This window comes from Lactuca sativa, chromosome 6 (assembly GCF_002870075.4).
Source record: "Lactuca sativa cultivar Salinas chromosome 6, Lsat_Salinas_v11, whole genome shotgun sequence".
Lineage (NCBI taxonomy): Eukaryota > Viridiplantae > Streptophyta > Magnoliopsida > Asterales > Asteraceae > Lactuca > Lactuca sativa.
This window is the reverse complement of record NC_056628.2, coordinates 173,777,863-173,804,661: the sequence shown is the minus strand read 5'-3', so window position 1 is coordinate 173,804,661 and position 26,799 is coordinate 173,777,863.

Here is a 26,799-nt window from a genome sequence, read left to right as displayed (position 1 = left end):
CGTTGTACCATCTACACGAACCACAAGAGTTTGAGGTACCTCATGGATCAGCTAAATCTGAACATGAAGCAGCGTCGGTGGTTAGACGTGGTGAAGGATTACGATTACGAGATCATTTACCACCCAAGGAAGGCCAATGTCGTGGCTGATGCGCTTAGCTGCAAGGCAGCAGCGATCATGGACATCTGCATGAGGATAACCGTGGTGGCTCCGCTTTTGGAGCAGATCCGAGAGGCCCAGCTGGAGGCCATGAGGGAGGAACATCGGAAGAGCGACCGTATTATGGGTCAGGTTTCCTCCTTCGACTATGACAGCCGAGGGTTACTGACTCTACGTCGTAGGGTATGGGTTCCCTATCATGGGGGTTTGCGTCAGGTTCTGATGGAGGAGGCGCACAAATCCCGATTCTCGATTCATCCCAGGGCGACGAAGATATACAGAGATCTTCGATCCGATTACTGGTGGCCCTGCATGAAGCGGGACATCACCTGGTATGTGGAGCGGTGCTTGACCTGCAGGAAGGTCAAGCTCGAGCACCAGAGGCCACACGGCAAGATGCATCCGCTACACATCCCCATGTGGAAATGGGAAGATATTACTATGGATTTCATCACCAAGCTTTCCAGGACTGCACGAAGAGTGTGTTCGATTTAGGTCATCGTGGATTGGTTGACCAAGAGTGCCCACTTCATACCGATCCAAGAGAGCATCTCGGCTGAGAATTTGGCTGATATCTACATCCGAGAGGTAGTAGCTCGGCACGGAATGCCAGTTTCGGTGATTTTGGACCAAGACGTGCGATTTACTTACAGGTTCTGGAAGAAGTTTCACGAAGAGTTGGGTACTCGTCCGCACTTCAGCACAACGTTCCACCCGCATACGGATGGTCAGAGTGATCGGACCATCCAGACTTTGGAGGATATGTTGCGGGTTTGCGTTCTAGACTTTGGTGGTAGCTGGGATACCTACCTTCCATTAGCTGAGTTCTCCTACAACAACAGCTATCATGCAAGTATCGATTGTCCTCCCTTCGAGATGTTGTACGGGAGGAAGTGTAGGACCCCGATATGTTGGGGTGAAGTCGGACAGAGGGTCATGGGGAGCACCACAGTGGTGCTCAAGATGACAGAAAGGATTCAGCAGGTTAGGAGTAGGCTTCAGACTGCTCAGAGTCGGCAGAAAAGTTACGCCGACAAGCGCCGATCAGACCTGGAGTTCCTGGTCGAGGATATGGTCCTTCTGAAGGTGTCGCCTTGGAAAGGCGTCATTCGATTCAGGAAGCGGGGCAAGTTGGGCCGCATGTACATTGGACCTTTCATGGTTTTCGCCCAGGTGGGCAAGGTGGCATATAGGCTGGACCTACCAGCTGAACTCAGTCAGATTCATAGCACGTTTCATGTCTCCTAATTACGGAAGTGCGTGGTGGACGACTCGGCAATGGTGCCCTTGTAGGATATTCAGGCGGATGACATCTTGAATTACATCGAGCGGCCAGTGGTGATCCTTGACAATAAGTCGAAGGATCTAAGGAACAGAGGGTGGAGCTGGTGAAGGTGCAATGGTAGCACCGCAAGGTGTCGAAATGGACTTGGGAGCCGGAGGAAGAGATGAGGGAGCACTACCCCGAGCTTTTTCAAGATTCAGTAGCAAACTTCGAGGACGAAGTCTAAAATAAGTGGGGGAGATTTGTAGCACCTGATTCCTGGTACGTATTTAAATTCAAGAAATGTTGCAATTTACTCTGGGACTCGGAGAGTTGGAGGCCCAACTCGTCGAGTAGACTCGACTTTTGATCGGGGGTTTAAGTGACCTACTCGACGAGTCGGAAGACCGACTCGACGAGCAGGAGCTGTCTGGACAAAACCCTAATATTTAGGGTTTACACCCTATTTAAACACTTTATCTCATCCCAAACCAGCCTCCATCACCCTCCCAACCCATAGAAACCCTAACTCGAAACCCTAAGCCCCTTTTGAGTGTTCTTGAGCTTGTTGGTGACTTTTTGGTGCATTTGAAGTAGGAAGAGAAGAAGAAAGCTTAGGAGTTTAACTGGAAGCTAGTAGATCCAGAGGTTTTGCTTCATTCTTAGTTCATTCAAGGTAAAAATCTTGAACCTTGACCCTCTATCTCCTAGATCTTGTTTTGGGGCTATTTTTCTACCTTTTCTAAGCTTAAGAGGCTATGCTTAGATTTGCATGTATATGTGGGGTTGCACTTCGGATCTGGAACCATTAAGGGTTCCCATGATATAAAGGTGTCAACTTTATGGCCATGGGAGACCCATGCATCATATAAACCCCTTTTTATGCCTTTTTGAGCCAAATGTCCCATGCATGTACCCCAAGTTTGAAGCTTTACGTATAAAATGGACCCTAGGAGGCCAGATCTATGGTTTTGATGCGTTAAAACCTAGTATAATCGATTGTATAGTCTTGGACAAAGAGGGACTCGGCGACTCACTTGGGAGACTCGGCGAGTCGGGACGCTTTTTCCCCAAAAACGTATCTGGAAATGGTTTTGGTTGAGTGGAAGGAACACTCAGCCTCTTAGGGGTTTGTCTTGGACCTGGAAATCATGGGACTCGACGAGTGTATGAACAGACTCAGCGAGTCCAAGGCAATCTCCCAACTTATGAAGACGGACTCAGCAAGTTCAATGGGAACTCAACAAGTCATAGACTAAACATCTTCTTATGGATGAAGATGAACTCGGCGAGTTTAAGAATGAACTCGGCGAGTCGGTTGAAGATTTGTCTGATGTGTTGTGGAAGACGAACTCGTCGGGCTCTTGCTAGACTCGACAGGTAGGGATAGGATTAAGACATTTTTTAGTTATGGGGACTCAACGAGTTGGCGGGCCAACTCGGCCAGTCGAGTCAACCAGATGTTGACTTTGACCAAAAAGTTGACTTTGACCCTAGATTGGACTTCGACATTGATTGGGATTGAGTAACCCTTGTAAGGGTTACGAGTACAAGTTGATAACTTTGAAGGGTTGTCGTGTAGGGATTGAGGAGTCAGGGAGAGTTGATTTCCACACCGAGATCAGCACAGACACTACGTGACAGTGAGGTGAGTTACCTTCCAGTAGGAGTGGGTGTACGGCCACAATGCGGATCCACTAGTAGGAGTTGTTGTGAGATGATTGTCTTTGGGATAATTATCTGATGTGGTTATCTGATATGCTTTATGTGCTAGGATGCTATGACATATGTGTTAGTAGTGGTAGGGGTGATATAGCCCTAGTTACCGGTTGAAAGATACCGAAGGGGTAGATAGTACCCATGCATGCCTAGCAGTATAATCATGATATGTTATAATGCGATCAGTATGCTTATGATATGTTATTATGAGATACTGGTAGGGGTGAAATAGTCCCCGGTTACCGATTGAAAGATACCAAATGGGAGGTTATCTCCCGGTTACCTGTTGAAAGATACTGAAGGGGAGGTTAGCTCCCACTTACCAGTTGAAAGATACCGACGGGGAGGTTAGCTTCCGGTTACCGGTTGAAAGATACCGAAGGGGATTCCAGCTCCTAGTTATGCCAGATAGATACCTGTTGAAAGATACCGATGGATAGACATTACGTGGTATGTGGTATGATGGGGGGGAACTCATTAAGCTTCGTGCTTACGGTTTTCAGTTTTGTTTCAGGTACCTCTCCAGCGAAGGGGAAGAAGCGGCGCGGTAGCGGCACATCACACATACGCAGGATTTTCGCATTATGAGATTTCTTGGGATTGTACTCTGACATTGTTACTATTTTTATGATATGAATTGAACAAATGAAATTAAGGTTTATTGAAATGAAATGAATCGACTATGTTTTCTTATAAACATTTTCTTAATTGTTATATCAAAAATGAAATTTTTGGTCTTGAAAATTGGGATGTTACATGGCACTTGACTGCAACTCAGCCAAGGTCCGACATGGTTGGATTGATACAAAATCTCGAATCTCTATCTTGAGAATGCTCAAGTATCAAGACATTTGCACCTGTTCTGAAGCAGCATACTCTAGGCATAAAAGAGCTCTCTCCATAAACATCTTGGTCATCTCCGTTACCAACTCCGACGTCTGCTTGAGTGACAAGTACTCTTGTGCCATCCGTTCTCACGCCACAAAAGGAACATACTCTGGATGAAATATATACAGAAACTGCTCCAAAGTCACCACGGTTCGCTCGGCTAGTGAAAATCCTTGAGTTACAAACTCCCACCAGTCCTTCATACCCCATCGAAGAAGATTAAGCGCAAATTTCACCTTCTAGTCCGCAGGACACGAACACGTGAAGAAACATCCCTCCACATAAGAAATCCATCTCAAAGCAATGATCGGGTCCTTGTCACCTCTGAACTCCGGAGGCTTTGTTTCATTGAACTCTTGGTATTGTATCGCCTCACCTCTTTGAGATCCTGCAATGGTGATGGTTGTTGTGGTTGCGGCAACGACTACCTACATGATGGCGGAATAGCACCGGTCAAACTCCTCATTCAACGCGGTCTTGACCGACCCAAACAACTCCAGAATCGCCTCCTTGATCACCATGGCCACTCCGGCAACAATGATCATGTAGATCTCCTCCTCACTTAGACCTTCTCTCCCAATGCCAACAGCACCTGATCCTAAACCTCCAATAGCCGCCATACTGAAAATATACCATGGAAATATCATACATCAAAATACAGTGCTCAACACACCAGGCTACACCTTGTTGGTTCCTTAGTATCCTTGAGGTTCCTCCTGAATCTCATATGGATCTTGTGCTTTCAGTAGTATCGCCCCATACTACCTTCCACACATATTTGTAGTCGACTTATAATTCATCCCAGGGTCCTAAGTCACTGTACTAGACCACTCCTAGGTGTGATAACACCAACATTCTCGTACGAGCTACAACTAACTTCCTAGGTACTCCACCTAGGATTATCCTCGATCCCATACTACTAGTTGCTTTTATGCATGTTCTTGTACATAATACGGGGTCAGATAGACTGACGAATAATCAAATCTGCCCTAAGTTCACAACCAAACAAGGAACATGAAATAAGGCTAAGTTGATCTCCTGTTCAGGCTCTGGTTGACTGTACACAAAGCATCTTCCGATAAAACCAAACTTAAGTCAAGATCCACATTCCCGATCCCAAGCGACCAATCAACCATGAACATGACTAGAGACTGATCCGATGTTCCTAACCCAACCCTTTCATTATAAATTCTTTTTGAAAAATTTTTTGTGAAAATTCTTGGATCCTCATTTGAGTCTGGATTTACACAAGTGGTCCTCTAATTCTCTCAAACTAGGGCTCTGATACCAACTTGTAAATCCCATTTTCACAACCAAAAAAATTCATTTTTATTAAGGTAAAACTCCATCTCATAAAACTCGTATTAAGAAAAACCATTTGTTACATATTACATTTGTAAAATCAGAGTAATATTTTAACGAGGAGTCTTCATTGCTGCTGATGAATGTGTACAGTCATGCCTTTGTCTTCCCATGATAACCGATGATACCTAAAAAAATAACAGTTGGGTAAGCACAAAGATTAATGAGTTTCTCTAAAGTACCGCACATAACATAACATAAACAAGCATGCATATCGGGTCCTCAGCTATCGGACTGGAATAACCCCGACCCAATCAGTCATCATATTGGAATGCCCCAAGTTTGTTGGCCTACAACCTCAACCCAACCGCTCTCCTTTGATCCTCCATGACTACAACTTACAGCCGGCCAACAACTGGTGTCTCGGCCTACATCACACAACACCGCCTCAATCTCAACCACCACCATATGGCGACAAATAAACAAACAAGGATCAAGTAGGCACATAATACATGTAATATCAATCATAAAACTCACTACCGCCTATTACACCTCTCACAACACACTGCTCTGCTAACAGCTAACCTCCATGGAATGCATAACCATAAGTAAGCAAAAGGTGAGATATCTACCCGAACAAATGATCCTACTCTAGAGCGACAACCAAACAAGGAACAGGAAAGAAAGCCTAGATCAGGAGTTCTCAGGCTATCCTACATGACTACATACAATCCATATAACACTCCACTAGATGATAACCCGCTTATTGGTACTCTAACCAGTATACCACTATTGTTGCATCATATCACACCAGGATATATATATATATATATATATATATATATATATATATATATATATATATATATATACTAGATCACGACATCATAACAACATCCTATTCACACAGATACGTGACTAACTATGCAAGGAATGTGTAACCATAGGTGAGATAGAAACCCAAACAGATGATCCTACTCTAGAGCCACAACTAAACAAGGAACATGCTGGAAAGCCTATATCAAGAGTCGGAAATCTATCTTACGTGACTACATACAGTCCCTAGGGCATCCTTATAATAATTGATAACCAAAACTACTGGTATGACATTGATGCCTTCGACCTACGGGTACAGTAAGGAGAACTCACCTGTAATGAAAAACACTGAAATATTGAGACGCGCTTCCCTTTTGGCACTGCTTGCTACCGTGAATTCATTAATCACCAAAACCAGGTAAAATCTTAATCCACAGTCTAAAACCCCAAAGTTTGACCCAAGGTCAAACTTGGTCAAAAATTCAATGGTCGATGGAAAGTCAAAGAAAGTCAAGATCCAAGGCACGTTGATCACGCCCAATATACGCCGACCCTACGCTCAGCATACATGATTTAAGCCTAGTACTCCCAGCTTACTCCCGGGTACGCCCAACGTACGCAAGCTAGTTCCAACATTGTAATTAAGCACTTTTCCCTCAAGATCTTTCGTCCAAAGCTCAGATCTAGATCCAAATTACACCGTAAATCATAAATTTTCCAACTTTATAACTTTGCATGGTTAGAAAGGGTTCAAATCCAAAACCCTAACTTATTATAAGATTCTAAGCTTCATAACTCATGCATGAATGGAAGAACAAGACCAAGATTGCATTTTATGACTTAACACCCTCAAATACACCTGGGAATGCACCTCATAAGGTATGGAACAATTCATACTCAAATGGACCAATTTATGGGACAAAAATGACATAACTTTAACATCTAAGATAGATTTATCAATGGACGCATAAAGGTACAAACTTTATAGCTTTTGGAGATGAATCAGGGAAGACAACTTCTAGATCCAAATTTGTTTCAAGTTTCTAAACACTATCACCGTCTTCTTCTTCCTTCGAAGCTACCTAAAAACACACTCTTTGGCTCACAAGGCTCAAACTAGGGTTAGGTTTGCAAGGGAGGATGTTGGAGAGATAGAGGATGAGAATGGACGAGGTTTAGAAGAGTTAATGTCCTTAAATAGGGCTCAAAACCCCGGATTTAGGGTTTGGGTTCTGCTTACGTACGCCCAGCGTACCAAATGGTACACCTATCATACTCTTCTAGAGTTGCGACTTTAAGATATTGGCACGCCCAGCGTACTACCCTTCTTCCAAATTCAACGCAATTTCAAACTACCACAACTTCTTCGATTCAACTCTAATTTTGGCATTCTTTATATGCACATAAAGTGTTGAAGAGCCCACAATCTAATCTAGTTATTTTAGACTAAGAACTTCTCGAGTAAAAATCCATAATTCATGCAAGAAACTCGGTCTGCGACTTTCCCTTTTTACCCTTCGGCCTAATACCTAACTCAAGGATTAGATTTCTCAACCATCATTACATCCTTCCAAAAGGTCTAAACTTTACCTTTTTATGGCCCAAAGTCTTTACACAATCGACTTCCAGCCGACGACCCTGAAATATGAAATGACAAGAAACAAGATGTTACAATTTAATAACGCAGATGAGGGTCTATCTAACGAAAAGTGTAGGCATTACATGAGTATACCATATTAAAAAAATAACTATCATCTAATATTCACATGTGATTATACCATGTTAAAAAATATCTTATAATATTGAAAATAAAACCCATCATAACTAGGTGGATGCACCAGTTTTAATACCCATATGGGGTGGAGATGATAGGTTCAATCCTTGTAGTCGTCAAAACGTGCCACATATGGGGAAATTTTCCCTAGAAACCCCTATGAGGGTTGGGTTTTCCTTGTAAAGGAACTTGAACTCGGGGTCCTCGCTGAAATATTGCGAGTAGGCTTCCACTAAATCGTTTTCCGTTTCTAAAGAAAATTTATACTATATAACGAAAATACACATTTACATTTGAATCAATATATGTTTATTAAGAAAGAAATTAAATATAACATTTATCAATAGATGTTACCCGTATATTCACATGTGATTATTAATGGTATATTTATATGTGAATATTATTGGTATATTCACATATGAACCAATAATATTCACATATGAACATTACATGGTATATTCATTTATGAATATAACTTTTATATAGTATTCACATGTCAATATACCTCCATAAGTAAATATACCATATAAACAAAATATGTAATGTAAGATTCAAAGTGAATATACTAAATAAACTAAATATAAAATGTAATAGTCATATATTAATACAACTTCATACATGAATACATCATACCAAGAGAATATATCATGTAATATTCACATGTGATTATACATTCGCTTGTGAATCAATATATGTTTATTAGAGCATAAAGTAAATATGAAATGATATGTATTATTCACATGTGAATAACATATAAAATTACAACATCACTCTATGAAGCATTTCATCAAACAGTTGATGTATATACAATGTATATACAAGTTAAGTTCAATAATTCTGGCGAACATGAAGAACTGAATACAACAAATAAAAATCAAACCAAATCATATCAAAATCGGTAACAAACCACTAGATTGAGATCAAAATTTATGAACAAAACTCTTTGGAGCATTTCATCAAATAGTTGTAGTGCATAAAATTTAAGTTAAATAACAATGTAAAAACTTAAAGAAGTAAACACACCAAATACAAATCAAACCAAATACAATCAAAATTGATGACAGACCAGTAGATTGAGATAAAAAAAATATATGAAAAGATCGATGATAAACTAGAAATCGATGAAAAATCAATCAGATTATCGAACATGGATAGTTGAACGACGATTTCTATTTGATATGAAGAATTGATGATATCTGATAAAGAAACAGTGGTTTTGGATGAAGAGTGACTGATTTTCAATAAAGAGTAGATGATTTTTTATGAGGCTTCAATAATTTTGAACAAAGAATAAAAAGATCTTGATGTAGAATAGGAGATGTAAATATATGTTGCATTGTGAATGTGTATGTGGTGCTAATGACGAAAATAACTCTTCGTATTAAAAAACGAGTGTGCATTTTCTAATTAGAAATTAGTGGCCCATATTTGTTTCTGGTGTTCTCATTTGAACTTTCTCATATATATATATATATATATATATATATATATATATATATATATATATATATATATATATATATATATATATATAATTTCTTTCCTAGTGGAGTTTTACGAATGGTGTCAATATCGATCTTCACTCTTCATTGGAATTCTGATTGATGTAACTCTATCAAATTAAGCATAGTACCTGAAGACAACACAAGATATGTCAAAAGTATTTCAAATTGTCCTCGATAATACTCTTAGATGCCTAAGACTGTTTGATTTGGGTTCTAATTGGGTCAGCAAGCGAAATGGACTCGATGAACATGTTTGTTACACCAATTAAGAGTTTGGAATTGGTCAACATTTAGGACTCGGTCCACTAATTTCATCTGATTTGACCACAAGTGAAATGGCAAGGACCGGGAACAAAATGCAATATGACTGTTTTTCCTTATCCATTGCAACGCACGCTAGAACAAAGAGACAAGGAAGGATGTAGCCTCCACGACTCTCCACCTCCACAACCAGACCTCTATCCATGTTGTCTTTTTCTTTAGGTGTGATATATCAAACTTCTTTCTTGTTTTTCTTTCTCATCCATTACAGGTTGCAATTGTTTTTTATTTCTCCACAACTTTCAATTAATTTTATTATATGATGCTTTCAATCGATTTTTTTCCTTTTTGATCTACATATCGTTTTCGTCATGTGTAACTTGATGACAATTGAAGAAAGTAGATGACTAGTTTTAGTTACGTTAAAATATTGTTATATCTTGAAACTTTAAAGAAAAATGCCATTAATTAGTAATCAAATTTTTTTTGTGGTGGGATCTTATTGGAGTGATATTAATGCTAATATTCATGACTAATGTAAATATTATAGTATTCATGAGTGCTAATGATGACTCGATCTGTAATGATGTTGTCAACATTTTTTTATGAATCATAGTAGTTTTCAACATAGGATAGTAAAAGATTGTGGATTTTTATTGAATTGGTTATATGTAAATAAATAGTGTAATATTTCAATAATTTTTTTTGAAACAAATCATAGTTCTTAGATACAACAAGCTTATTATTGGACAGCTTGTATTTTTGTAATTATTTTATCCAACAAAACAGACAATATAAAAATAATATGATCATTTTCATCATTAACCACAATCACTAAGAGAAATAATCAAACATCATTGTTTTAGTCGGATGTAGATTGAGTTACGACTGAGTTAGAAATTCTAACTCAATCGACACTAAACTCAGTGAACAACTATTAAACTAACCCTAAGTTAGTACTTGAAGACAGGACGTATAAAACTAAAGGGGGTGAGAGCAAAAGAGAGAAGGAGTGAGTATACATAAGTTTAAGTAATTGTATGTTGAGTTGCCTTGCCTTTTTTGATCTTCTCATGGGGTTGTTTTACGAGAACCCTATGACACGTCGTGATGATAGTTTGTATTTTAGAAGGTTATTTATATATGTTGGCGTACAAGGTTAATTTGGTATGAGCTAATTATTTGTAAAAGTTGGATTTTGTTATTAGACTGGACTTGGGTGATCTTGAGGATCACATGACACATCTTTGTTATTGTTGGCCGACCTGCATCGACCTTTTTGACATCCAATAATCTGGTTTATGACGATCGACAATCTGGATTTAGATATGGCCCCCTATTAGTGATTTAATGTGCATGGATTCATTGTTTTATACACTTGTGAAATTTGATATCAGTTTAGGTGTGTAAATAAACATGGAAATATATTATTGAGAAAAAAATGATAATGAAATGTTGGAAGCCTAACATTGACACATGGATTTTTTGAGCTTGAAGATGACCTTAGAAATCTATATATGCTTGTGAACGTACACTCAATGATTCAAACATGTATACCTGTATCGCTTTTGTTTTTTTACTACACTACACTTGCTGTTTTATACTTTTAATAGATTAATAAAATATATAAATTAAGAAAAGAAAACATTATGTGGGGGACGTCGAAACACATTATTATTATTTATATAATAAGGTGTTTATTTATGATATAAAAAAAAATTATGTTCCCCGACTGCCCTGCCATCTGTCTATATATATTTCTTTATATAACAATTGCCACGTTAAGCTTGCGTAGCAAAAGGCAAAGAACAACCGGCCCCATCTCCAAACTTACCAAAGAGAATCATATGTCCACCCATGGCTCTTACCTAAACCCCTACATCTTTTTCTTTTTTATTTTCTTTCCTGTTCCCGAAATTTAAATAAGAAAATACGAAGACAAATCAAATAACTTTTATATTTTATTTTTATATATCTTTTTACTTATTCGATTAATTGGATTAACACAAACGTTAAAATTTAAAAAAAGAGTGATTAAATATGAGAATTTGTGGATTATATATATATATATATATATATATATATATATATATATATATATATATATATATATATATATATATATATATATATATATATATATATATATATATATATTCCGTTGAGATTAAAAATAAAATAGAGATCTCTAGATTCAACCTTAGCCACGTATTTCATATCTGTCGCTTTAACCATTCGGTGTACCGGCGCGGCAGGTTTGGTGTAATCATAAATGATTACACAGTGTCACTCATTCCTTTCTCCCCCGCCACCACCACCACCGTAACCGCCACCGCCACCACCACTACCACAACCTCTGACACCAGTCGACACCACCATTGTCACCTCCATTACTTATTCTACCGCCACCTCTGTTACCACCACCTCTTCTGCGACTAACTTTAATAATCATTTATGATTACTAGACATATATGTATAATCATTTATGATTATGCATATACGTATAAACATGTATAATCTTGTATAGTTATACCTCTCTGTCATATAGTCATTTATGATTAGGCATACATCGTTGCTGCTGGTACGCTAGAGCATTAGAGCGGCAAATACGAAATATGGGGCTGAGGTTTAATCTCAAGATCTCTACTTTTTTTTTTATTCTCAGATGAACCGTCCCCTATATATATATATATATATATATATATATATATATATATATATATATATATATATATATATATATATATATATATATATATATATATATATATATATATATAATGCAATAAAGAGCATTGTACTTTCTATAATTTATATACTATAGCATCATACTTTCATCTCTTCGTATTACGACGTTATTTAAAGAAAATGTATTTAATTATAGCAATCACATCTAAAAATAAATAATATTCAATGCTATAAACATAATCTATTTTATATACCATCTTTCCTATCAAATTTCAAATCACTACTAAAATATCCTATCAAATTTCAAATCACTACGATTTGTGAAGAGCCCGAACTTTTAATTTGTCGCTAATTCGTTACTAAATGTTTTAAAGTTGCCAATAATCTGAATATTTTTGTATAAAAAGATAATGCATTTTGTTTTTTTTATCTATTATATGTTATATCAGCTATAGAAGGTCATTCATAGTTTTACACTTTTAGCCCAATTTTTAAATTTTATTATGATTTTGCTCCAAAACCTTTTTTACATATTCATCCCAAGTTTATTTTTTCTCTACCAAATAAGTTTTTTACAACTTGTTTTTTGAACTTTTTATAAAATAAATTTACAACTTTTTTCATCTCCATCACATTCACTTTAATATTATTTTTTTTGACGTCTTTATAATATCGTTTACAACTTTTTACATCGGTTTTCAATGTGTTATTTTTTCTATTTTTTCTTATTTTTCTTACTTCTTATGTTTTTATACGGATTTTATTTCAGATTTGTGTTGTGGAATAACAAATATAGTAAGATATTTGCATGACCGTAATGGTACATTTACAAACGTTATGAAGAAACATAGTAAGATATTGGTTAGATCGTACAAACATACATTGTAAAAAAATAGAAAATGTTTAAAATACACTAAATTAAAATAAATAGAAAAAATATGTAAAAAATCTAAATAAAAAACATAGAAATCACACTATTTTTATAAAACTTGTACAAAAGGTTAAAAAATGATGTGAAGAAGCATTGTATGCTTAAAAAGTATATACAACAAGTTTGTAATAACTTAAAAACCATATTAAAAATTTTCATTTAAAAATTGTTGACTTCATTGATTGTATAAAAAACCATCAATCAAAACAATATTTTGAAATATCATAGTACAAATATATCAAGTGCGGAAATCATATGGGGAGAATATTGTGTCATCACGTCGGACCCTTTCCTTTTGAACTAAAAGTACCTAAAACCATAAATAGAAACTGTAAGCATAAAACTTAGTGAGTTTCAAAAAATACCATATACAACATACACATAATATAACAACACGTGGCTGTGTCAGATCCGTATCAACACCGGGTCCGTATCAACCCACAAAATAGCAATTAGTTGTGTCGGGTCCGTGTCATCCCCCGGATCTTTATCAACCCCTGAGTTCGCATGACTCCGAGCCCAAGTTAGTTCCATACATAAATCATGAAATCACATCAATCAAAATCGTATAATGACATACATTCTACTCATACAATACAGTGGGTCGGCCTTGGTGCCTTCGACCCACTTAAGATGGTAAGAAGACTCACCTCACAGACAGACGAAAAGTTGGAAAACACATTGCATTGAAATCCATGCTAAAGGTTACCTTTACGAATAACAGTAACCAAAACTCAAACTACCATTCAAACACCTAAAATACCCCTAGGTTGAACCCTACTCAAAATCCTGGTCAAGCCAAAAGTCAACCAGGACAAATCCAATTGTCCAAGCCCTAAAATAAGGTCTCATGTCGTGGCTATTCCCTGGTCACGTCGTGAGAGTCGACCAGGTCCAGAGTCAATGACTCGTTCCAGACTTAGTTAACTTAGTAACGGTCCCCCCTGATTTCACGTCGTGAGTTCTGTCTGAAGCTAAAAGTCATGGCTTTAAGAACTTAATCCGCCAAGCCATCACATCTACTTCATTCGAACGTTAAAGGGGACCCCTAAGGTCTATAAAAATGTGTGCTTTAAGGCCTTACTTGCAACTTGCATGAAGCACCCAGTTCTAGGTCAAAAATGGGAAGAATACACATCACTTTCCCATGCATGGCTCAATTCCTTGACCCACTTCCAGATCTGAACAACATGATGGTCAAGGAGCTCCTGAGATCCATAAACTTGCCAACATTATGGATTTACCTCACTCAAACAATGCTAAATATGAAGAGATATGGGCCAAAAACCTAGGTCTACTTAAAAGATGAATAAAGTTTGAATCTTTAGGACTTACAAAGGTCCAACAACAAGTAGAGTTGTAGTTGGAAAATAATTCAAGCAAGCTCCACCACCTACACACTTTTTCTCTTATTCTCTTCACCTTCCACAAGCTAAATTTGCATGTAAAAGACCAAAATCTTTAAAATGAATGGCAATAGGGTTTTTGGAGGCTTGGAGTGTGAAAGAGGCTGAGGGTGAACAACCCTCACCATAACATTCCTTTAAATATCAAAACAATTAGGGTTTGGCCATCAGGTCGCGATCACGCCGTAAGCAACAAGGACTCACGTCGTGAGGGCCAAAAATGCGGGTCAACCAAGTTAACATAGCTCACGACGTGAGAGACATTGCTCACGTCCTGAACTCGGCCAAAAGCTTAAAATGATAAGACTTCAAAGTTGTACCTCGAAATGGGTGTTACAAATCTCCCAAACTTGAACCTGACTTCGCCCTCGAAGTCTTAAGCTTCGAACAAATTAGGGTAATGCTTCCTCATCTCCGCCTTAGGTTCCCATGTCCATTTGGAACCTTTCCGATGCTTCCATTACACCTTCACTAGATTCACCTCCTTGTTGCGTAAAGTCTTCGTATTTTGATCGAGAATTGCAATTGGCATCTCCATGTAGTTCAGTCGATCATCAACTTGTATATCATCTAACGACACAATTGCAGATTCATCGGCCACACACTTCCGAAGCTGAGACACATGGAAGGTGTTATGAATCTGGCTGAGATCATCGGGGAAATCCAGCTGGTATGTGACCTTGACTACCCGGGCTAAAATCTTGAAATGCACAATGAATCTGGGGCCCAGCTTGCCGCGCTTCTGGAATCGGATGACACCTTTCCAAGTTGACACCTTCAGAATCACCCGATCACCTACCTCAAACTCAAGATGTGAACGTCACTGATCTACGTAACTCTTCTGTCGGCTCTGTGCGACCCACAACCTGTTGCACACCTAATATATCAACTCCATAGTCTTGAGTACAACTTTTGTACTCCCCATGACTCGATGCCTGACCTCCTCCCAACAAATTAGGGTCCTGCACCTTCTTCAATACAACATCTTAAATGGCAGTCGATCAATACTGGCATGATAACTATTGTTGTAGGAGAACTCAGCCGGTGGAAGGTAAGTACCCCAACATCCTCCAAAATCCAACACACAAGCCCAGAGCAAATCCTCGAGCGTCTTAATCGTCCGTTCACTTTGGCCATCGGTCTGAGGGTTGTATATTGTACTAAAATGCAACTGAGTACCAAACTCCTCATGGAACTTCCACTAGAACCTGGAGGTGAAACGAATATCCCAGTCTGAGACCACCAAAACTGGCACCCCATGCCAAACTTCCACCTCTTGGACATAAATATCAGCTAACTTCTCTGCAGATATGCTCTCGACAATTAGTATGAAATGCCCACTCTTGGCCACTTTGTCCACAATGACCCAGATAGAATCAACACTACGAGCCATCATTGGCAATTTTATGATGAAATCCATGGTGCTATCCTCCCACTTCCACATAGGAATGGGTAAAGGTTGCATCTTGTTGTGGGGTTTCTGATGCTCGACCTTGACCTTATGGCAAGTCAAGCACTGCTCAATAAACCAAGTTATCTCCTTCTTCATACAAGGCCACCAATAGCTCAACCTCATATACATGTACAACTTTGTGCCCCCTAGATGAATAGAAAACTTTGACTTATGTGACTCCTCTAGAACCTTCTGTCTCACCCCACTTGATGTCGTAACCTAAACCCTACCACACTGAGTCAACAACCCTCGACTATCCCTGAATAATAAGGGAATTTGTCACCTGATACGCTCGGTCTTCTGGTTTTCCTTTTTTAATCCCTCTGCTTGAGCTTTCTTGATCAAATCCGTCAATGGCGAAGTGACATTTATCCTCAAACATATATCCTGGATAGACGAACACATGGACTTATGGATCAAGATATCAGCCACCACATTAGCCTTCGCAGGGTGGTACAGGATCTCGCAATCGTAATCCTTTACCACATCCAACCATCTTCACTACCACATAATTTAAGGTTCGACTGGTCCATCAAATACCTCAAACTCTTATGGTCAGTGTAGATTGTATACCGAACCCCATATAGATAATGTCCCCAAATCTTAAGGAAAAATAACATGGCCCCTAACTCTAAATCATGTGGGGCGTACTTCACCTCATGAGACTTCGGTTGCCTCGAAGCGTAAGCAATCACGTGACCCCTCTGCATAAGAACAACTCCCAAACCCGAAATTGAGGCGTCGCAGTAAACCATAAAATCATCCAAACCCTCAGGGAGCGCAAGAATCGGGGCCTCACATAATTTCTGCCTCAGAGTCTCAAAAGCCAACTGTTGATCAGGCCCCCAACGAAAGGTCACATTCTTCTTGGTCAAACAGGTCAAAGGCACATTAATCTTAGAGAAATCCTGGATAAATCTCTGATAATACCCTGCGAGACCTAAGAAACTCTGAGTCTCAGATGTGGTCTTCGGAACCTCCCACCGCGTCACGACCTCGATCTTGGCCGGGTCGACTAATATACCCTTCTAGTTGACAATGTTCCCTAAAAGTTGCACCTCACGCAACCAGAACTCACACTTAGAGAACTTGGCATAAAGCCTCTCCTTCCTCAAGGTATCTAGTACCACTCGCAGATAATCATCATGTTGCTCCTTGGTCTTGGAGTAGACCAAAATATCATCAATGAATATAATCACAGACCAATCCAACATCAACCTCCAAACTCGGTTAATGAGGTCCATGAACGTTGTAGGTGCTTTGGTGAGCCTAAATAGCATCACCACGAGCACGTAATGACCATATTAAGTTCTGAATTTCGTCTTCTATACATCATCATCCCTGACCTCATCTGATGGTACCATGATCATAATTCAATCTTTGAAAACCAAAATACAACCTGAAGCTGATCAAACAAATCGTCAATCCTCAGAAGTGGGTAACGGTTTTTTACCGTTAGCTTATTCAACTCCCAATAATTGATGCACATTTTTTGTGAACCTTATTTATTTTTCAGACAAAAAATATGTGCTCCCCATGGAGAGTTGCCCGGACGAATAAAACCGTTGTCTAGCAGCTCCTGAAGTTGGGTAGACAACTTATGCATCTTAGGTGGCGCCAGGCGATATGGCGCCTTGGCTATCAAAGCAGCATCGAGCATCAAAACAATCCAAAACTCAACTTTCCTCTTGGGAGGCACTCCTTGTAAATCCTCAGGGAAAACATCAGGGAAATCCCGCATGATGGGCACCCTGCTAAACTCCATCGCTGCCTCAACCCGCGTACCTGCAACATAAGCTAGGAACCCAGAACAACCTTGCTGCAAATATCTCATGTTCCTCACAGGTTAACAAATAGCTATCCCATGTGTTAGCTAGCCCATGCGTTGATCTCTCACCAGAAATAACTATTTCTCCCCCACTTGGGGTTCGAACTCTCACCAACTACCATTCGTAATCAATCACGGCCCCGTTAAGGCCCAACCAATCCATCCCGATGATAACCTTTGATCCTCACAAGGGAATCGACACCAAATCAATAGAGAACCTCTCACTAAACATGTTCAAGACACACCCACATAAAACCCTGAAAGCACTCACAGTACAGTCATCTACAATCTCTACCTCTAAAGGGGAAGCCAAAGTCCCCGGAGCATCTCGAAACTTCTTGCTGAGCGCAAGAGATACAAAGGATCGGGTATCCACCGAATCAAACAGAACATGAGCAGACAAACCATTTACCAAAAAGGTCCCTATATAAAATCAAACTAAGCATAAGCATAAAAAAAGAAAGCAATAAAATATAGAGATAAAACACATACCAGTAACCACATCCAGCACTACATGGGCCTCATCGGTGGTTAGCTAAAAAAGCTATGCTCTTCACTACAGGAACCTTCGCCTTGCATTGGCATCCATTGGTATTCCTCAAGGTGGCTGGCACATGCACCACCACTACTCTTCCTGAAAACCTCGAGCAATCAGCCTTTTTGTGGCTGGGCTGCTTGCAATGGAAACAAATCAAGACATTTCGGGGGCAATCCCTACTCATATAACCAGTTTGCCCACACCTGTAACAACCCGAACCCGCTGACTGACATTCCCCACTATGCTACTTGTCATACTTGCTACAATGACCTAAGCCCTTCTGGCCCCTAGAATGCGAATCGGAAACCTTGGGCTTCTTGGCCTGGCCCCTAACAGTCTGTACCTACTTCGGCTTGCACTTCGACCGAAGCTCCAGCTCAATCTCCCGTTCATTTGCCCTTTCAATCATATCATTCAGGGTCTTGCACCTCAAATAGCTCACAAAATCCCTAATATCCTCCCTCGGTATGTGATGATATCTTGTCTTCCTCATTTCCTCATCCGCAATGTACCGCGGGACTAACAGTGCTCTCTCCCTGAATTTGGCGGTAACCTCCGCCACAGTCTGTGTAGTCTAGCGAAGGTTTTGGAACTTCCTCGTCAACTGTTGCACCTCAATAGCTGGTGAAAACTCTCTCTGAAACCTCTAAACAAACTCCTCCTAGGTCATCACTGCCACTGCTGCCATCCCTATAGCTCGGGTAACCTCCTCTCACCAGTCTCAGGCTCTGTCCCTTAGTAGGCAAGATGTAAATCCCACATTTTCCCCATCAGGACACAAGCTCGTCCGCTGGGCATTCTCCATGTTAGCGATCCAGAGAAGGCTAGAGATGGGGTCCTTAGCCCTAAAGAACTCGAGAGCTCCACATGCCTTGAACTCCCGAAATGAGGGAGCTCAAACTCCAATCTGGCCCACAACAATCTTGACTCGAAAAGTCATGAGCTTCTCATCCATCAGCTTCATAATCCCCTCCTTGATGGTACATGATATTGTCATATATATATATATATATATATATATATATATATATATATATATATATGTACATATATATATATACATTTTGGTTAATTGCAAAGATATTTGATACCTATTGAATTAATTTACATTTTGCAGCTAAATAGGACACACTTGAAGAATAATGACCAAAAGTGACAAATATTGGAGCTTTAAAGGACTGAAGCTAAAACAGGAGCTTAACGGCTTTTAAAAGAAGAAGAATTAAGAAAAAGACTAAGCTCATGACGTGAGAATATCAATCTTACAACGAGATGAACAAGATTCTAGAAGATTATTATATGGAAGCAAGTTTCCTTACCAGACACAGATTACACTAAGATCACAATGTGAGAACTTTAATTCTCAGGACATGAGGACGTATTTTCGAAAGCTATATATATATATATATATATATATATATATATATATATATATATATATATATATATATATATATCCTTTTGCTCATTCGAGTTCGAGGGTTGTCTTACACATATTTTGGAGAGATAACCAAGTTTGGAGGTCAGAAAAGTGCGAGAAACATCCCCTGGAAGGAGAGATTGTTTGAAGATCGATAATTTGAAGATTAAAACACTACATTCGGTTTGTGTTAATTTAATAATGTCAATTTCTAATTATTTTGTGTGTTTACTTTTAGATATGAGTAGCTAATTTAGTAGACTTTCGTTTAGTTGATGAAACCTTAAAACTAAGAGTTAGCTTATTATTTTATGGATTATATGAATTTGGTTTATGCATGTGTTTGATTATCGTTACCTAGCATGTTAAAGTTTACATCTTTGTTGCTTTAATTCAAGTTAAGTGTAGTTTAGTGACCATCAAATTGCATGAACTTGTTTACCTAGTAGTTTAGTGACCATTAAATTGCTAGAGCTAGGATTGACCACATCTTAGATAAGTAATAAAGGTAACAACTTTAGTTGTATTGGAGAACATAGTGTGTTTGATTAATTGTCTTGACCATAGATAATTATCTTAGATATATATTACATAGCCTAATTATCATTAATAACTAATTTTCCGTGAGGAGCTCAGTCAGATCTATATCACATTCCATGTTTCGCAATTGCAGAAGTGCGTATTGGATGAGGAGGCGATTGTATCATTGGATGATATTCAGGTCGGCGAGTGCTTGAACTACGTAGAGAGACCGGTAACTGTTTTGGAAAGGAAGGTGAAGATTCTACGTAACAAGGAGATACCTTTGGTAAAGGTACATTAGAAGCATTGGAGGGGATCCGAGTGGACTTAGGAGTCAGAGGCAGAGATGAGGGAGAATTATCCGGAGTTGTTCACCGCAACAGACTTCGAGGACGAAGCCTAGTTCAAGTGGGGGAGAATTGTAACATCCCTACTCCCAGGCATGAAATTTTAAGGATTTTTGCTCATTACATAAGACCTACTCGACGAGTTGGAGGCCCCAACTCGTCGTGTAGAAACTAATAAAGCCACATGGATTTTGGAACCTACCCGACGAGTTAGAGGACCCCAACTCGACGAGTTGGAGTTGAATGGGAAAACCCTAATTTTTAGGGTTTGAATCCTATTTAAAGGACTTAGCCCACATTCTTTGGCCTCCCTTATCACCTCATTGCCCAGAGAAGGAAACCATATCCATGCTTTACTACTTCCTTGTGTGTGTGAGCTACGAAGGTCATTTTTGTGCTCTTTTGGAAGGGTTTTGAAGTTTAAAGAGGTTGGAGTAAAGGGAGAAGCAGTAGATCCAACATCTACTTGGTTTTGGCATCCATTGGAGGTAAAAAGTCTTTACATTGACCTCTTATTGCTTAGATCTTCCCTTACGCAAGAATATGGCCATTTCTAGTGCAAAATGGAGTCACTCTCGGGTTTGAGCTTGTCATGAGGACATGTGTGACAACCGTCAAAAATCGATTCGATTATAGATTTAATAAAATTAGTTGCACATATAGGCATGACACATACTAGACTTTGTAACTAGATGCTAAGTTATAACCTACTAAAAACTAGGAAACAAGTAGAATCGTTGGATAGTGTACTTAGACTTCACATTGTTATGTGAATTCTACAACTACTTAACTGTAGAGACTATCCATATTCGGGTCACTTGTTGAATCGAACACCTTTTGATGCATCATATACACACATGCATTTAACCTAGTAGTAGAAAATTAGGTCCGAGTCTCGTTGGAACTTAAGCCAAAGTTGAAAACTTTGACTAGTATACTTGGTTCCTCCATTTCACGTGAATCTCGAAACCGCTACATAGAATGCCAATAAACCAATAAAATAAGTTACAAACATTTTTTATAACTATAAAAGAGTTATAATACCATAGGATAATTTGAAGTCTCAAAGATTCTATTTATTTTGATATCCAAAGATTTACAAACTCTCAAAAACCCTAAAAACCCTAAAACCTAAATTTTATAAAGTTTAACATCAAGAATTCTATAAAAATAGTTATGAAACTTATAATATTATCTTAAAATAATCAAGTTGGGAAATATAATCAAGGAAATTATAGTTTAATGTACCAACATTTATCTTTATTTTATTAGTGGAAAATCAAGGATTTCATAAAATAATGTAAAGCTTAAGCATATTTTATAAAAAAATCTTTAGAAATTTATAAAATTTGGGGGAAATGATTTGAATGGGATTTATGAGAGAGAAATCCTCTTTCCTCCTCCCAAAAATTGGACCCATCCCCCCAATACACCATTTTCCTATATCATTAATCAATTTCACTCATTCACTCTACCTCTTATTCTCTCTCACACTCTTCATCACCATCACTCCATTTCTCCTCTTTACCTCTCACAAACCCACGAAATTTCTAGAAAAATAAGATCAAATAACACCTATAATCATGAAATCTTCATCATGTTAAAGCATTCTTGAAGGTAATCCCGAATTTTCTTTCATTCCCATTCACTTGCTTTCAAAGTTTTACATGCTTTCTTGCAATTTCTCCATCTTCTACTCCATTCTAATGAAAGATCATGATCACATAAACATAGACACACACAAACTCATGGTTTTGATGATGGTGGTGGTAGGATTTCACCCAAAAACAATATGCATGTTGTAAATGGTGAAATCCTAGGACCAAAACCTATGTCAAAATCAACATAATGCACTTTTCTAAACGTTTTAGGTAAAAATCACCACATGCATCCTAATTTTTCTATCAAAAACGATTTTTGAATATTTCAAACTCATGAATGGTCTTCAAAACAACATGCATGTGATGTTCTTCAAGCTTAGATGCTTGATGATAAAATTTTGTTGTTAAAAGCTTTCAAATATGTTCATAAATGATTTATTTTCAAATAAATACCTAAAACTCTTTTCTGATCAAATCCAATTTTTGAAAGAGTTCTGCTAACAAAATAAGATGATATGTAAAGTTTCAGAAAATAATTCATTTTTCTAGAATTATTATAAGTATTGCAATAAAATAGGTCAATAAATCATATAAAATACTTTCCGAGGTATATAAATCATAGATAAATTTGTGGATGACCCCTATGGTAAATAATGACCTCTCATTAAGTTTCATCGATTTTTGTTACTGTCTAGTATGGTTTTGAATTTTCTTTTGGTTTAGCCCCAATAAATTATAAACACACTTTATAGAATGTTTAAAGGGTATATAATAATTTTTACATCTCCTACCCTATTTTTACGACTTAGAAAAGTATTTTCATAATTTTTCATAATGCATTCCTATTTTTCCTTGATTTTTGTATTTATAATGTACTAAAAACCGGAAAAAGATTTCTACTCATCCAAAATTCATGAAAATTTGCCTGAAGACCTTATAAAATATTATAACTCTAAATAAAAACTTGGATGGTTTTTCTATTTAGTATGCTATTTTTCTTCTATTTTCTAATATTAAATACACTTAAATCCACAAAATCATATTCCAATAGATAAAAACCACCTTTGGTATTTTTAGAAGATTATTTACACTATAAGTGAAGTTTAAAAAAAAATTGGTAATTTAAATTAACGGTTTAATAATTATTCTCCAATTAATGATTATTTAAGAGGATAAAACAAAGAAAAATAGCAAGACTACTTGAAAAATATCTTTTATATTTTTCAAAGCTTCTATATGTATAATAAGAGTAATAAAAAAGGTTTGGACAATTTTAGAAATTTTTTTATATTTATTTCTATTTTTAATAAAATAAATGCACAAAAATCATAAAATTTGGTTAAAAAGTTTAGAAATCCTTTTTTATATTTTTCTCAGCTTAAGTATATCTAATGGCAGTATTATAAAACGTTTGAGAATTTTTATCATGTGGATTCTGTTTTTCACGAATTTAATTTGTTATGAAGGAATAAAAACTTGGAAAAATAGTTAATCACATCAAAAATTCAAGGGAAATTTTCTGGAAGACAGGTACTGTGTTTAGAATGAAAATGCAAAGTTTGACAATTTTTGGAAACTGTTTGATAATATTTTGGATTTTTAGGAGCTTAAAACACCTTTAAATGTGTTGAAATACCCTTAATTAATATTACAAATATCTGGAAAATTAATATACAAAATTGTCTTAATCACATGTATTATAAAATTTCACCATTTCAGAAAAAAATTTGTAACTTATCAATATTAAATTTTGACACAATATTGACATAATTCTATTGTAGTAGTAAGTATATTAACATTAGATTTCGACTAGAGACTCGCTAGCGTATACCATTATTGTAGGATTCGGTAGTGGTACAAGTGGAACTTATATCAAGGCATCATTTGCATCATCTCAATGCATAGTGAGTATTCATGACTCCCCCTATTTTCAGTTTTTAAATGTTTTGGGGTGGAAAAACATGTCCTAAACTATTTATGTTCATTGTATTTATTTTGACTCGTATGAAGCTTGGTTGCTATATCTCATATGTATGTGTATTTTACTTTAATTCATGAGGAGTGTATCGCGGTTAAGTCCCTGGAATCATTCGACACAACTTATTAACTCTTTTGAGCCTATGGTTATTATGGATAGCGCTATCAGGAGGTAGACAACTCCTCACTCGCACGATTTGCTTGAGTGCATTTTACCATTTTATTCTGTATGTTTGCGATACACATAGTAGTCAATAGGGCACGATTCAGTCATTAGGCTTGGGTTGTGAACTCATGAATGGAAACTTGATGCACATACAAATCTTACATCGCATTTTAGCAACGAAACTTGTATACTCATTTGAGCAACGAAACGTGTATACTCATTTGAGCAACAAAGCTGGTATACTCATTTTATCAATGAAACTTGTATACACATTTTAGCGATGAAACTTGTATACTCATTTTATCAACGAAACTTGTATTCTCATTTTAAAGATGAAACTTGTATACTTATTTTATCAATGAAACTTGTATACTCATTTTAGCAACGAAACTTGTTTACTCGTTTTAGCAATGAACTTTATATCCCATGAGAATATGAAATTTGCATCTCATTTTGGCAACATACTTTATTTCTTATGATGATAACGAACTTTGTTTATGCAAACTTATTTACTCATTTTAACAATGCACTTTTATTTATGGAAACTTCTATTAAAACTTTGATTACGATTCATGAAACCAATATCATTTTTAACCTGTGAGTACTCACCAACTATTTCAGTAGTTGACTGCTCATTTTACATGCTTTTTTAGGAACTCTTCTATAAGATGGCACTTAGGGACACATCACTTGTAGGAGCATTTGCATGTGTTGACTTTTAAATACATTATAATTTCTTTTAAAAGGTTGTTCAAACTCATTGTAAATTTGTAATGATTTTTAATATTATGGTTGGTGTTGTCTTTTAACTTTTGCTATGAGACCTTTTGTACTGTCACGCCCCGTGTTTCCGCTTTAGCGGGGTGTGACAACATGGTCTCATATCTAGGCTCCTCTAGGCCCCCATGGACATAAAGTTGTCAACTTTATCTACTCTTGGCCCTCCTCCATGCCCTAAACCTCTTATTTAGCTTAATTTTGGTGTTTTGATTCCTTTGATGCCTTGCATACACGTAAAGTTAGCAACTTTACGTGGTATCTTAGTTCTAAGAGGCTAGATCTGTAGTTTGGGGCCTTGGAGTCGGCTGGAAAGGGTTGAACACGTTAAGACAGGAAAACTCGACGAGTTGCTTAGCCAACTGTAACACCCAAAATCAGGAAGGTCAAGAAAGGAAAGGAAACTCTAGGTCAAAGGGCCGACTCGTCGAGTCCAAGGAGGAACTCGGCGAGTCCGAGCGGGATCCGGGTCGAGGAGTAAGTGACCGACTCGGCGAGTCGGCTAAGGGGACTCAACGAGTCTGGTCTGAATGAGGAAAACCCTAATTCAGGGAGTTGTATCGTATATAAAGGGTGTTATGTCCCTCCCACAGCCTCCATATCATCCTAGAGAACCTGTAAACCCTAGATTTCATGTGAGCTTCCATCATTTGAGAGAAATAGCTTTGGAGGAAGGAAATTTTGGAAAGGAACTTGAAGATCAAGAAGGTTGCTTCAAAGGAGACGTCTAGATCCGAGATCTACTTCAGTTTTTGATCATCTTGGAGGTAATAAGTTGCCATTTTCCCTCATTTGCATCTAGATCTATTTTTGTTATGAGATTTGGGGGTTTTATGGTTGTTTGAGACCCAATTCGAGTTTGGGGGCATAGATATGTTGTATCCACTTCAGGTCTAGTGTTGGGATGGTCCAATATGTCATAAAGCATTAGAAGATGAGTAGTTGGTGAAGCCTTTTTAGCCTTAAATCTAGCCCTAGTGTGTTTTGAGACTAGATCTCTTTAGTTATACGTAAAGTTTGCAACTTTACGTGAGGATTGAGCTTTGGAAGTATGGATCTATGATTTGGAGCCCCTGCATGGCTCGAAAAGCCACTGTATGGATTAAGAACTGGAGCGACTCGGCGAGTCACATGGGTCGACTCAGCGAGTTGGATGAAGTTGGGCAGGAACTCGGCGAGTTAGAAGAACAACTCGGCGAGTCTGTTGAAGATTGCCTTGGACTCGGCGAGTCTGTTCTTGGACTCGGCGAGTCGAGTCGCGAAACCCCAAACCCTTCAAGTTAAGACTCGGATCAGTGCGTTGTGTGGGGACTCAGTGAGTTGGACAGGTCACGACTTGGAAATCGGTAGACTCGGCGAGTCAGGGGCTGACTCGGCGAGTCGAGTCGCGGATGAAAGGATTCTGAGCTAATGAACTCGGCGAGTCAGTAGGCAGACTCGGCGAGTAAGGTTGACCT